We start from the raw sequence: 16,465 nt of genomic DNA on the forward strand, positions 1-16,465 counted from the left end.
CCTCAGCTGCACACTGCTGGAAGTGCCATTCATTCGTTTCAATTATATTCATACTAGTTTTGTCCTTTTGAAAGTAATAGACATTAGCAGTCATTTCTACTTGAGGGGAAGATTTTGCATGACTTATGAAATTAGGAGCCTTCACAAAATCTCCGTCAGTCCTGAACAAATGATAGTTTCCAGTGTTCTTACTCAGTACAGAGTATGGCAGAGATCTCACACAGTTTAGTGTTTTCTCAACCAGGCTATGAAGGAGGTGGGTTGTGTTATTACAATGGAGTCTAGGCTTCTATCACTGCAGTCACAAGTCTCAGTATTTCACTGATCCGATATCTATATGTCATCACTACAGCAGGGCTTTCCTGAATCCCAGTATCACAGTGAGTGCCCTAGATTGTGTTGTTACAAGTCAGATAAAGGGGTGTGCAATAGTAGCAGGCTGGCCATTCTTTAAGGGAAGGGGGGGAGAGAAGAAGAAAAACAACCCCCAAAACCCCAAAACACGACCAGCCACCCTGGCACAGGGCTACAACACATACAAATTCAATGTGTGCATGCCTAATAGCTCTGACAGATCTGGGACACATGTAAGACCAGCCAGGCTGGTTAGAAACTAGCCAGGTGGCATCTCTAAATTATAGGACAGCCCTATATTTAGCAATATCCTTGGTTCTGTTTCCCATTTATGTTTTTAAATGTGTTTTTCCATATGTGTTCAGCTTGTGACAGGTTTTCTTCACTGGTTCTCTTCCATAGAGAAATGGTGGGCAAAGTACTAGTGGAGAAAAGGACAAAGGGCTAGCAAGAGCTGTAAACAGAGAGAGAGAAGCAATTGAACAAAAACTGATAGGAGAGAAAGGCTGATGGGCATGTTGCCTTTCACCAGCATGCCCAAAGCAGTTGGGCTTGGAAAAATCTTGTCTATAGCAGCCAGAAGGCGGCTACTGCCCCTGCCAATACCATTTATTTGGCATATCTGTCTCCAGGGAAAGAGGACAGCTGGGAATGGACTTCATGAATGATTTCAGCAGTAGCGGCTGCCCTTCTTCCTGGTTAGCAAACAAGAACACTTATAGAAAGAGTTAGATCTACATTAAATTACATTCTTAAAGGAGGCTTTCTGTCTTTTAGTCATGCACAAAACAACTGCAAATCACAGATCAAGTAAAATCTGTGAATGTAGAGGAGAGAGCATACAGCCCTCCTGCAGCCAGAACAGATCATGGCCACCACTAAGCAAGACCATTATGCTTTTCTTTTTAAAAACAAGTTGAAAGGTAAGTAGGGTAAGCTCTATTTAATGCAAAACTTCAGCTCAGTCTCACTGTCATCAGAAGAGGATTTACTGGGGGTGCTAAGAAAGATGTTACACCATTCACTACATTAGCCCTGCCCAATGCTATGCACAATTTTTATTATTTGAGGGTGGATGCAATGCCCTTTTATTAGCAATCTATGAGCCGTTTGCTGGCCATACTTTTATCACAACTTTGTTCCTCTTAGAATAAAAAACCCACTATCACCTGAGTTCATAGGCTTCCTTTTTTTTTTAATCTGCATAATCATCAAAGATCTACCCTGCAGTAATGCAATACTGCATAAGTAAATTAGTTTAATTACAAATACAGAAAATTGGGAAAGGTTAAGATATAATGATCAATATTGCCACATTGAATAAAGACTTCTCTACATTGTGAATCATTGTTAAAATGTGCTTGTAAATGGCAAAGCAGCAGGTTTAGAGGACATCTGCTTCATCATGTCCTTTAACCATATCAACAACATGGAAATAAGCAGATTCAAGTCAGATAATTATTAACAGAGTTACTCTTCCTAACGGACCATTACGTCCTTGCGGAAAAGCTGTTTTTCCATGAATGATTGAACTTTTCATAGAGTGTGTCCTTATCTTCAGTAGATCATAGTCTGAAATTTTAAGGTGATCTGAAATTGGTGTTGTCTAGTAGTCTAGTTATAATCTACCCACTTAGTAAGTTGTCATTAAGTAAAATTAACTTCTAAAAACCATCTGGAGATAGACACTTTCCAAAGAATTTTCATAACATTTCTGACCAGACTGCAAGAATTTTATTAGAGCCCTATTATTTTTCTTTTAAATGGCATTTAGATTGCATCTTGAATATTCATTTGTTATGAAGGAATTCAGGCAATGTCCTAAAAATTGTGACCCTCTCCTTTCAGTGAAAAATGACAGCAAAAAGGTCCCAAATCAAGAAAAGATTTTTGGATGTGGCATGTCTTCACGCGGATGGTTCCAAATATTACAGCAATCATTCACATTTGTAAAGATGGGCACAGGCAGGAGGAAGACCTCCATGGAGGGCAGACATTGTGACCTAGAAAATGGAAAATGCATCCTTAAGTCAAAAGTTAGTCCATTCAACACTCACTCTGAAATACAGTTTTTGGAATACACTACCTGCAGCATATGTGTAGCTTAGATTGCAGATAAGAAATAGATTGAAGAACTTGCAGACAGACAAAACCAGGACAATCTCAAATAATGCTTTTAATGTGGGTTTTTTTTTCTGCATTTATGAGTTACTTTAGGTTATATGTGGACTTATTCTTTTTATTGTATCAACTAAAACAAGTACTATGGAGATAGTTCCTGTAGTTGACTCTATACAGATTGCAAGGGCTATTTTCAGTTAGTATAACCCTTGCCTTTTCTTCCTTGTGTTGTACTTTACCAACAGGCTGTCACGTGCACTATAGTTACTGAGCATGACACTAAACGTACTACAGGTTCCTTGGCTTCCAGCTGGCCAGGAGGACTTGTGGGGTTGCCCCTGGTTGACTTGCTAAACGATAAGGCTGCACCATGTAAGTAACCATAGAACATGTTACAGAGAGAAAACTGGCATTTGAGGAGAAGCAGAGTTCGTGTTAGACTGTCTGTGGTAAACATTACACATGAAAGATTTTTGAAAGTGGACTGTGAACTAGAAAGTTCTCCTCAGAGGACAAATCCAAATCACAGTCCACAGCTTAAACAAACCATGTAAGTATGGTGACTGTGAAAGGCTCATTCCAACCACCCAAACTGCCAAGTGCACAGTAGTGATATGAAAAAAGAAAAAAAAAAAAAAATTGCAGAGACAAAAGAATTTAGAACAGATAAAGGCATAAAGAAACTACTGTATTACTGCCAGTGAGAAACATTGTATAATTCTTATAAATTATGTAACAAAATATATGCCTAGCCTTTACAATACAGGCATTTTGAACATAATAATTTTTTTAAGGCAAGGTCAAAATCACTGCTTTTAAACTATTTGATATGGGAAACTGATTTAAATAAAAGCTAATTTTGATATGGGAAACTTTGAAACTAAAAGACTTTTTAACTTTATTGAAATCAAACTGAAATAATTTTGGCCCGTGCAGATCCCAGTTTTGTGAGATAAAACACTGTGGTACATGCCCATTTTAAAACAGTTTTCCTCTTGTTACTTTATCTTGTAAAGCTATTCTTCCTTTTCAGTATCCAGAAAAAAAAAAATCATTTTCCAGTGTTCCTGATAATTAATTTTTTTTTTAGCATAAAAATATTTACTTCATTCTGTTACCAGTTAATTTTAATCAAGAAGGTTTTATGCGCTGGCTGAATTACATTTGTTCTTGCTTTAAAAGAGTGTAAAGTAGAAGCCAATTAGACTATATTAATAGATTAAATTTGCCAGGTAATAATACTTTGGGTAGATGGACCAAGTGTACCCGTATCTTCTTTTAAAGTTGTCAGTTTTGGCTACAGATACATTTTGCAAGGTAAAAGAATGCCTCTTAAAAATTACAGAAATATTTTAGAATTGTTAAAAAATTACTTAGTTTTGTTTTATAAAGGTGGTTAGTTCTTTCTTACTGCACTTAATATTTCTGAAATATTATAGAAAGTGTCAATGTTTTAAAATCTTTATGTAAAGTCTGCTTCCTTCCACTGCATACTGCAAGTCAGAAACAAGTCTAAAGCTCTATGAGGCACAAAATGCAACTTTTAGTAATGTTTTATTCACCAAGGAACTCTTACAGCTCATTTAAGTTAAAAACATTGATCAAAACACTTCTAAAGGTTTGTCTTCACAGAATACCTATATTCTCATTTATTTATGTGGAATAACTAGTCTTCTTTCTAAAGCCAAGGCAAGTCTTAAACAGAGATATATAAACTTAAAGAATAATTCAGAGCTAACATATTCTTCAGCAGACAACAGGAATCACAACTATTTTTCCCCTTTCCAATCGCTTTTATGATATACTTTAAAAAACAAACACAAAAAAAACCAACACCAAAGCAAAATAAAAAACCCCTGTGTATTTGTATACTTTGTATACAAAAATCCCAATAAATAGGAAGAATTCTCTGTTTGAAATCACGTATATGGTTTGATTCACATTTTTTAATGCATGAAGCTAATAGTGAAAAGTCACAAATCATTTTAGAGAAATTAGAATGTTCAGACAGCAATATTCTCTTCCATATTCCTACCCAGGATGATGTCTTCAGTTCAGGGACAGTCCTTGCAGATTTAAGAATACCTGGTCTCTGCAGATGCAGAAAACCCCAGGTGGCAGTTAATTTTTATTGCTTAACCCAGGCTACAGGAGTGGAAATTTCTCCTTTGAAGGTGAAAATGTCTTTACTAATTGTCATTTAGAAAGAAATTTTTGCTACTGAAAACTTGGATGGCCTTAAGATACCTTTCTATGTGCCTAAGTTATAAGAATAAAATAATAGTACAAAACTAACACATATATATACAAAAACATATGTGGTTAAAGTTTTTGAACAAGATGTAAGATTTTATTGATATCTACCTGAGCTCTGGTACTGAGGATAGTATACAAGTGAGGGTGGGGAGTACAGTATGTTTTACTACTGTGTTGATGAGAATGGACTGGAATCCAGGAACAGCGTAATTATTGTTATTGTGTTATTATGACTAATTTAGTGTTAAAGCAGAGAAGGAAGTGGGAGGAGCAAAGCATCACAAATTATTAGTCGTGTGTGTACACACAACAAGTGGGTCATTGTGCTTCTCCTGTATTTGAAATACAGGCAGGAGAGTTTTCTTTCTCTCTCTCCCTCTCAAAATAACAACTTGAATTTATTTATTTATTTGTTTTCTTCATTTATCTTATGTCCATCTTTTTTACAGGTAAGAAAAAATTACTATGATTAAACCAGAAAACTTTTTCAACTCTTGCTGAAACTACACCTCTCTGTTGGTCTTGCTATATGGTTGAAAAGATTAATATCCCTTTTTTGAGGTTCAACTAAGAAAAACTCAAAATGAACAATTGTGGTTTTCTGTGTACTTACTAAGAACAGAGTAAATCTCTTCTTGTTGTGCCTAACACATATAAGAAAATAAATATCCAGAAGATTTGACTTAATAAATCAAAGGTAGGATTAGGAACAGTCCTGACTTCCACTGACTTCCAGTACAACACTTCTAAGTATGTTGTACATACTTAGAAGTGTATTTCATGTGTGAAAAAGCCACTCAGCTACTCCCTGGCTGCCTGCCTTTCTTCTGCTTTACAGTGCAGATGTGGTAGATAAAGTAATGTAATTTTTAAAAAATGTGATTATTGATATAAAACAAAAGGGCATGTACATAAATACAACAAAGGCCTGGTTAGAGTTTACCTGATAACAAGTGACTTGCACTAAAACCCCCATATTTTCTATGATATGAAGATATCTTAAACGTAAAGATAGCTTAAGATAAAGAAACTGAAGGAGAAAAGAATATGTTTTTGTTTTGACCGAGGATAGGGAACCACCAGTCAGAGAGATGGGAAGGGAGAAGAGAAGAGTTGACGCCACACATCTGCTTTTGGTGTAAGTTATTTTTGGAGGTTTTTATCGGGGAAGCCCCTGTGGGCCTGAGACAACATAATTTCACCTTTGCCTCCCAGAGAGAGGACTGGAAATAACAAGAGGGCAACATAGACAATGCTGGAAACAGATCAGGGAGTAAAGGTACTTTTTGACTCCATGGGATATTGGACAACTGAGGCATTTTTGTTGCCTTTTGTTGAGTTTGTCTCTGATGTGATGGTACGCACTATCAGTGTTTCACAGACTGTGATAATGGATGCTCACAGTGTTTGTGGGAAGAGACACCAAATACCAGGCTTGCAGCCCAGAGCTACATGTCAAAACCACGTCCTCAGTCTTCATTTTTATGATGACTGGTTATTTTATCCTCACAGATACAGACTTAGCTACAAGATATCTGTTCTTTTTCAGGTGCCATTAAAGGTCAAGCAAAAACATAACTGGTTTTAATGCTTCAGGTCTTTTTTCTGAGAATGTGCTATAGGCAAGTTACCTGAAGCAGGCTCTGTGTTTATCTAATTTGCAGGAACTAAGGGGTTCTCAGCATGCAAAGCTGTGGACTCCTGAGTTCAGTGTGCAGCCCTAGTAAGCAGGTCCAGCCTTTCCTTCTGCACTCTCCTACTCTTAGTGTGCTGAATCACACTAAGTTGTTCTGACCTCCATGTAAATGTTCTCATTTATTTTTAAGCCTCCCAATGGAACAGACTGCCTATAGCATACTGCTATTATATGCTGATCTTTCAGGATCTGCTTTTTGCCAGTACTTTATGTGAGATCAATGTAATTGGCTTGTATTTGGTAGGAGAAAAAATGTTTTCACACTAAACAACTCTAAAATATTTTCATACTTTATAATGTGTCTGTTTTCTGCACTCATCACTCTGTGAGAAAGATCAGCTTTTCTGTTCCTTTCTACAATCCCACACTCTCCCTCATCAGAGCCCAAAGCTGCAGTCTGTTGCATGACGGTTAAAAGAAATGTCAGGGAGAGGGAACTAGGTGGGGGGTGTGCATGTGCACATGTTGGAAAGGACATTTATGAATAAGAGACCTGAGTGTTAATATGGTGACTAATGAATGGGAAATACTAAGGGCCAGCATACCTGTGCAATTACATTCCACATTGCTTGTCATGACCAGTAAAGCCCAGCATGCTTTGCATGTGAGCAGAGCTATACTTTCATCTGTTTCTAAAAATGAGTATGACTGAAATAAAAATGTAGTGTGTGTCCTTGCCCTGGCACAATTAGGCATACTGTGCTGCAGGGCTGACCTGATAGTTTTGAACAACACCAGCCTCTGGCATAGGTTCCCACATGCACACTGTAATAATGGACTTAGTACCAAAGTCTATCAGAGCCCATCGTGGGCATTAGGTTCTAGGTAAGGATGTGGTCTTACAAGGAGGTGTGCTGCTAGTCTGTATTAGCATTATCTCAGGATCTAACATTACACAAGGATAGTTAGATAGCCTGTCCCACCATTTGCAAGCTTTTGATACTTTCCATTTAAGTGGAGTTCCAAGGATAGAAATGTAGGATTTGGCTCTACTTCTATTATAATTCCTTTATATTTATGGTGTTCCAAATGTACTGGTCTTAACAGTTTGTCACTTTTTTAATCTTCTAATTGTGTGAGGAATTTGTGAGGTGGTTATTGTCTCTGTCTTTGCCTAAAAATCAGCGTGACTAAGAAGCAAAAAAGTTAGCTTGCAGATCTTGCAGTTCTTCCAGCATTACCCCAACACAGAGCACACACAAGGAATTTCTACACTAATTCCAATAGAGAAACACTTGTAAGTAAGGCAGTCATGTTTCCAATGCTGTTGTTCATTTATATCCAACACTTTTTTTTTGAGAGGGAGAGAGAGAAAGAAATGCATGTGAGTGTGAATGATGGGAAAGAAAAATTCCTACAAATTGAATATTAGGCTGCTGACATACTGTGATCAGTTACTTTTTAAAATATGCTAAACACAAGTCTTCAAGGGCATAAGCAAGACTAAATAATTTAGCAAATAATTTTCTTACTGATTTAGTGTTAATAAAATGTTAGCTGTCAGCTCTATAATAGGTCCTATGTATGGTCCTATGTTTTGGATTTGTGATGAAAATAGCACTGATAACAAGAATGTTTTATTGCTGAATAGCGCAATCCCCGTTCCCCATCCCTCCTGCACTGCTCACAGGGGAGGAGATAGAAGAGTCAGAACAAAAGAGTAAAGTTGAGTGTGGGAAGAATGGGGGTGGATGGAGGGTGATTTTGGAATTGTCTTTGTTTCTCACCATCCTGCTCAATTTTAAATTGGCAATAAATTAATCTTCCCCCAGTCAGTTCTGTGTTGCCCCGATGGTAATTAATAAATGATCTCCCTGTCTTTATCTCAAGCTATGAGCTTTTCCATCTTGTTTTCTCCCCTTGAGCTGCTGAGGAGGGGAAGTGGGAGAGCAGCTTGGTGGGCATCTGGCAGCCAGCCAAGGTTAACCCACCATGTGGACACTGTTGGAAACAAGATACTGGCCTGGATATGCTCATTTTCTGACCCTGCATAGGCAGATTCGTGTGTTTATTCACATTCTTTGAATGTCCCATAAGTAGGAAAGGCGTCAAACTAAATCTCTGCCAATTAGTGAGTTGTTCCTTTCTTGCAGTGCAAGTTTGATAGCTTTACTGGCAAGATGGCTCTAAAACAACCTGAGGAGAGGTCTCTTAATTAGGCTGGGTAGTTGCTTGACAGAGAGTTAGAGACAAATAACACATAGCTGTCATGTAGCAAATATTTTTACTGTTTTCACTATGTCTGAGGTTATACAGCTGTTGGAGATTTCAGTACAGCGAGTTGAAAACAATAAGCTATGGAACATGGCGAACTCAGAATTGCAACTAATTTTGCTTAGGTCCATGTATAGATACATTTAGGTGCTGAAGTGGAATTTAATTTTGTACACCCAGGAGTAGGACTCAGAAAAGTAAAAACAAACCAAAAAAACCCCAGACAGCTCACCTCTTTTTTGTCTGTATGTAGGTGAGTCTGTCTTTTCCTCTGGCCTTTTGTAGGCACTTGCTGTTCTGCCACTGCAAGTATCTAAAGACATTGCCACACATCTCCAAGACTCTTCGCATGCACAAAATAGGAATTTTTAAGTCCTCTAATGATGGAGATTTGATAGCATAGCTAGCACACAGACCATACATTCAGCACAGAGCACATTAACAATTCAGCTGGAGGGAGAGGTAGTGGTCTCTACTGGTTACAAAACAGCCAAATGAATAGCTAACTTTATTACTACCATGAGTGTGCCCCTAAATAAATCTGAATCTGCCTGGAAGGACTGGAACCAAAATCAGGACCTATAGTTTGTGACATATGGCTTTTCCATTTAAGGCAAGCTTGTGTGAAATTTATAAAGTCTGAAACAAATTAATTAGATTACTTCCTTCCTAATACTATATCTAAAACCATTGGGTATCTCATATGTAGTGGCTTACATAAAAAGGGATTCATTTGGTATCATACTGTCTTGATCCAGAAAAGGTGAATTTATATGTGTTAATTTCTGTTCCAGTTACTGTAGTACATCTAGCCCTTATCCACGTGCATAAAGGAAGTGGCAGCTGTTAATACCTTTCCCTTCTTTCTTTTTGTATGCAATCTCAAAGATAATTTTTTGTCCTCTCCTGCATGCCAGAACAGGTGTGTGATCTGGAGAGGTCCTAAAAGCTTTGACCTAGTGCCTGAGCAATGGTGGACACAGGAGAGGGATAGCAGGATTATCCAGGATGCACTGTTACATGTGAGGTAGCATGTTCTGACCCTGCAGATACCATTTTCTTGGGGGTTTTTTTGGCCAAAGTCCTAGGAGAAATACAGTCGTTACTGAATACAGGGCTTATTGCTTATTGCGTTCCATTTAGAGTCACATGCTAGTGTCTCACAGGTCTATGTTCATCCTGGAAATCAGGACCTAATATTCAGGAATAATTAAATGCAGGCTTCTCCTATTTCATCATGCATCTTAACTGTATAACTTGTTTTTCAGGAAAATAAGAATGTCTTTGTCTCCCCTCCTGTCATGTAATTTATTTTTATTTCTTGCTTCATTTTACATGTCAAATACAATATAAAAGGCTTCCATTTTGATGCTTTGTGCATTTTTTTTGTTTTGTAAAAAATTGTTTTACCCAACCTTTATAGCCTGAATAACAAATATATAGCATCACATTCATAAGACAGAATAAGAAAAATGAGGTCTTACATTTTAAATTATATTCTAAATGTAGCTATTTAGCACTTCTTAACCTTTTCATTATTAGAGTTTAAGACTACTAACAAATCTATTGCTTCCTAAAGAAGTCAGGCACGGGTTTGGCCACAAAGTGTGAAAATAAGAAATTATCACAGCTAGAAGTATCTGCTTTCTTTGTAAATGTTTGTCGGGTATATGAGAACTAAAATGTTTGTGAAACAATCACATTTTTCGAACCACTATTCAAATTATAGTTAACATAAAAACCTTCAGTGTTTTGACTGCTGATTTAGCTGTACTTGGCAGAAAGTCATGGAAAGAAAATGCTTGGCAGAATATTAGCATTTTCACTTCTCATTAAAGATGTAAAGAATAAAAAAAAAAAAAAACTAAAAATGCAACCAGTAGCATTTTACTGCTAAAACAATGAAGTGTGGGAGAAAAGGCTTTTACAATGGGAGCAGCTCTTACACACTGAATAGCAGCTGGTAGAGGCCTATTTAGAAGACTTTTGTGTGAATACTATGCTGAACAAAATGTGGAATTTAGGCTGTTGTTAAATGCAGATAAAGGTCAGAGATCATGATCTCCAGAAACGATTGTCTGCAATATTTCTAACTTCCTTTATGCACAGGAGGGATGTACAATGCAAAAAAACTAGACAAATCACTGCAAAATAAGGTTTTCTTGGCAACCGGGAGGAATTTACTGCTCCTAACAAAGACCAGCATACAAATGGGTTTGAAATTCAGACACAGACAACTGTTGGGAAAGAACTGCAGAATAGTATTTGTCTTGCATCAGCTGGCTGCTAGGAAAAGGTTATAATCTTGTCTTTTTTTTCTAGGAAGTTTCCCCTTGGTTGCAAGAGCTCCTTCTTATGAGTTCATACTTAGAATTTATAGCTTCATTTTTAGTTACAACCATGTACAGATGTAAATAATGTTACAAAACCTGTAGTTCATACGTATCAACAGGCCTATCCCCTTTACTTTTATTACAAACATGTATGTAAACATTCCTATCCACACTGCTGTAGAAATGGAATAGCACTTACTATATACCATAGTATATTTATCATCTTATCTATTAAAAAATGAATATACATATTATGTTTTGGGTTTGTTTGCTTGTTTGTTAGTTATTCATATATCCTCTAATGAATCACAGATATATGTTTTGATCTGCTTTTGGTTTTTTTGGGTTTTTTTTGGTTTTGACCTGTTGTCATGGTTTAACCCCAGCTAGCAACTAAGTACATACAGCTGCCCGTTCACAACCCCATGCCTGGTGGGATGGGGAGGAGAATCAGTAAAGAAGGTAAAACCTGGGTTGAGATAAAAACAGTTGAATAATTGAAATTAAATAAATTATTATTATTATAGCATAATAATAATATTTTTAATTGAAAGGGAGACAACAAAAAGAAAGAGAGAGAAATAAAACCCAAGAAAGACAAGAGATGCACAATACAATTGCTCACCACCCACTGACTGATGACCAGCTCATTCCCAAGCAGTGACCAGTGCCTCATGACCAACTCTCCGCAGTTTCTATACGGTCTACGGTATGGAATGTCTCTTTGCCTAGTTCAGTTGAGTTGTCCTGGCTGTGCTCCCTCCCAGCTTCTTTTGCCCCTCCTCACTGGCAGAGCATGAGAGACTGAAAAGTCCTTGATCAGGGTAAGTGCTACTCAGCAACAACTAAAACATCAGTGTGTTATCAGCATTGCTCTCGGGCTAAAGCCAAAACCACAGCACTGTACTAGGAATAAAATTAACTCTGTCCCAGCTGAAACCAGGACACCTGTGCAGGTATTGACATCTTATCATGCTCTTCCAGTAAAAACTAATACTGCATCTAATATCTGCTAGTGGAGTAATTACTGATAAATTGTAAGTCCTGCAGACTTCACTTAAATAAATAAGCTTTGTATATGAAACTGACAATTTACTAATAAACTTATATTTACAGATGTTACTGACATCCTCTGTAAGACAGCCTGTGATGTTCATACTTAGATCTCTAGCTTGATGATCAAGCAGCTGCCCTTATATCCTATATGTGTTATGGAACTTCTCACAGACTCTAAAGGTTAGCATACTCAAATCTTCGTAATGCTAGAGGTTAAGGGTAGCAAACTATAAAATTGTATTGATACAGAGATACTGGCTGTACCAGCAATGTGTTCATAAGTTTGCAATAGGAACTTGGCCTTGGACACCACTGCCACGTATTAAAAAGTGTGTTTTATAATTTATTGAAAACATACTGGTTTTCTCTGGAAACAGTTTTGGGATAGCAGTTTTAACTAGTTTGGAAATGTAGCCTTGTTTTTACTCACCTTGAGATCTTGGCACCCTACTAGACTAACTACAGCAATTTTTTTATGTTGCAAAGACTGAGAAGTCTACCACATTCCTCTTTTCCAGTAAGACCTGCGAAAAACTAGAAAGCAGTTTAATTTCCTTTTTTCAAGTGTACATAGTCTTAATGTGTTTGTATAAATGTACCAATGCTTAGATCTAGTTAATATCCATCTAATATATTTATGATCAAGAAAAATCAAGGATTCCAAGGCATCTTAAATGTTTTCAAAGAAATTCAAGCTGCATAAGATTAACGTATGATTGTGATCGTAATTTAAATAATTTTTTAAACTGAAAATGTACCATGCATGGAAATGCTTGCAAACATTTTTGCTTATATTGCTTGCCTATAGAGCACCCAGTAAATGTACTATTTAGTACATAAGACCAATCACATCTACTGGTAGCAAAATTACATAGCTTATTTTGTGTTTCAGGTAAGACAGAATTCATCATGTAAGCTGTTTCAGAATAGATATGTTTTAGTACAGGGCTATTATACCCATTTTCATCTATGTTGCAGCAACTTAGAATTCTGTTTCATGTTTCCCTTCAGATGAAGCTCCCTGTACCTGCCACATAATGGGCTTTCACATGAATCAAAATAGACAGAAGAAATTTTTATTCCCCACAAGTCCAGTTTTATGCCAGTGAAGCTTTTCTAGTTTAAGGCAGCTATACAATGAAAGAATTACAGAATGTAAACTTGTTTTAGCAAACTAGAAATTCACACCCCTCTGCTGAGTTTTCCTTTGGGGTCATTTTCACGACTGTGTGGGGTAGCAATGGATGATGCTAACATACCTTTACCCTAGAACAAATAGGATGATCAGTTCATGGCAACTGATGCAGTTTTGCTGATCTACCAACTTCCATATAGTAGTATTGGACTTAATGACAAACGAGATAAAGTACCAGCCAGGTTATAATAAAATGGATAGATATCTTAAAAAAAAAAAAAAAAAAAAAAAGGGAAAAAAGAAAAAGAAAAGAAAGATATTGTAGGGCTAACTCAGCCAAAAGGTTTAGAACAGAATAGACTATTTCAGTTGGAAGGGACCTACAACGATCGTCTAGTCCAACTGCCTGATCAATTGACCAATTCAGAGCTGACCAAGCTAAAGCATGTTATTAAGGGCAATGTCCAAATGCCTCTTAAACACTGACAAGATTGGAGCATCGACCACCTCTGTAGGAAGCCTGTTCCAGGGTTTGACCACCCTCTTGGTAAAGAATGCTTCATAATGTCCAGCCTGAACCTCCTTTGACGCAGCTTTGAACCATACCCAGGCTTCCTATCATTGTATACCAGGGAGAAGAGCTCAGCACCTCCTTCCCACCATTCTCTAACAATGAGGTCACCACTCAGCCTCCTCTTCTCCAAACTACACAAGCCTGAAGTCCTCAGCCACTTCTCACAGGACATTGCTTTCAGCCCTGTCAGCAGCTTTGTTGCCCTCCTCTGGACACATTCAAGAACCTTCGCATCCTCCTTAAACTGTGGGGCCCAGCACTGCACGCAGTATTCAAGCTGTGGCCGCACCAGTGCTGAATACAGCAGTATAATCACCTCTCTGGCCGGCTGGTTCTGCTGTGTTTGATGCACCCCAGGACGCAGTTTGCCTTCTTGGCTGCCAAGGCACACTACTGGCTCACACAGAGCTGCAGCTGACCAGCACTCCCAGTTTGCATAAGGCCTTTGTGAATTGCTTTGAAAGTATAACATAGCCATTCATGCTGGAATACAAGAAGTAAATGAATAAAACAAATGCAAATACTCAGTCAGGAATTCAGGAAACATTTTATTTATGCTAAACAGAAAAATGCCTGATCAGTCTTAAATAGTGTCAGGTCATCAAAAACGCAAACTGTGACCTGGATCTATAAGAGGAGTTAGGTATATAATGCGAGAATTGCATCTTTTTGTGGTCACCTGACCCCTTGCCTAGGAGAGGTAAAAATCAAGTTCAGCCTCCTTCTGGAGAAACCCTCTCATATCTTACATGAAATGTTCTTACATTACACTATTGGCTAAACTGTGTATATGAGAAAGTGAGGAGGGTGGGTTCTGTTATTGGAAGCTGTTATGCAGAAAAAGGTAAAAATAATTCAGTACCAATGAAATGAGGAAATGAGATTATCCCTTTCAAAACATTATTGCCTTTACCCCTAATAATCAGACATCGTCACATATGCATAATTAGTTTGTTTTCACAGAAACAAATTCTTCTTCTGGATGAAAAAAATAACTTTTACATATAGATTTTGACATCCAAGACATTTAAAAATTAAAGAGTCTGTTTGGGGGGGGGAGGGGGAAATGGTCTTAACCCCAGTAACATGTAAAATAAGTAGACAGGAAACAGGACACTAAACGAGAGCATATTTCTCACTAGATAGACAGTGGTCTCAGCAAAATGTGATCATGTATTTAAAGACTGAATCCTAAACCATAAGTACAGGAGACCGATGTAAAGATGATTAAGATGCAAGTGCTTAAAGATTTCTAAATGCAAGATTCTCTTTATCGGGTTGTCCTGGCAAAAAAATTGCTTGCGTACATTGGCAATTCAGCAGATGGCACCCTTTCCTCTGAGGAGCTTAAGTACAAATATCCTGTATTGTAATGGGAGACAGTGTTCTTCTACAGGTGACAGGCTATTTGTTTCTCAGTTTGGATATAAAATCAAGATCCTCAGCATTTGTAATTACATATTCTAGATCATTATTTACAAGAGCTAAAATATTTGTACTTGTGTACTCCTTATATCCTCACTTGGGAACTAGGAGTCTCTGTCTTCCTTTTGCACTTTCAGATTTAACACTATTCCTCTTTGTTTTAAATGGTCTGTAATGTTGCTATATATTGCCAAATAAATGTTGAGTTCCACTTCAACAATGTTAGCACCGAGTGACAGGATCTCTATATACAGTTTGCATCTTGGCTTGTTGTGTTGCAGTTATAAAATATTTTAACACTTCAGAATGAAAATTGCTAAGTATATGTAAAATAATTATGGCTATAAAAGAGATACTGCAAAGCCTGGGTAAATGAAATGCATTTCATTTTTAATTGAAATTTCAATAAAATAAAAATAAGAAGACTATAGCCAGAACCAAATAAGGAGAGAATTCTAAACATACAGGCTGTCAACTACATAAATCCATTGGAAACTTTTAGGTTTAAGACCGCTAGGTGGGGTTGTAAACAATATTGTGTTGGTGTTATTTGTTCGATTTGCTAGATTTCACTGAAACTATGCACTGCCAAAAAATGTAATCTCCAGGAAATAAAGAAAGCAATAGTACACCAACAAAACAGAAATAAGGCTTTCATAGTAATTTATTTACCTTAAAATACCAAATCCCATATTCTAAAACATTGTCTAGGCTCAATGACTCTATTGTGTAATCACACAATATCATGTTGTGCCTTTTTTTTCCCCCTTTTTGTATTTCAGTATCCATTTTCCTCACTGATGCAGCAGGCTTTTTTCCCCTTTGTTATAATAGTTTATTAGCACCAGTTGACACAGTAACAACGACTGGTGAAATCAGAAACCTTGTGTTGCAGTAAAAACTGATTTTGATGTATTCTTCCTATTTCTTCTTCCTCTTGTGAGGAAAACCATTCAGATGAGTAGATCTTGCTCTGAAAAGCTACACACTGAAGCAATTTTATAACTGAATTCTTATTGATTAACTGTATCTCAGTGATGTACAAAGAGGAGCAAAACCACACAGCAAGAGAAACCCCAATCCTAGTACTCTCAAACTGCTTTTAAATACCCTTTGAGAAATTGCTTTGTTGCTGCTTTGTTGTGTAATTTATGCATACTTTTTGAACGTAGTGTGAGAAGGACAAGGTCGCTTATCACATCACTGAAATGGCTGAGTCTATATATTCTAGGAATAAGCTATCCTCTTTAATTTTTGAGCATATCGATTGCATCTTTTAATAAATTTACCCCTTTTCTTTG

Source organism: Strigops habroptila, chromosome 5 (genome assembly GCF_004027225.2).
Source record: "Strigops habroptila isolate Jane chromosome 5, bStrHab1.2.pri, whole genome shotgun sequence".
Taxonomy (NCBI): domain Eukaryota; kingdom Metazoa; phylum Chordata; class Aves; order Psittaciformes; family Psittacidae; genus Strigops; species Strigops habroptila.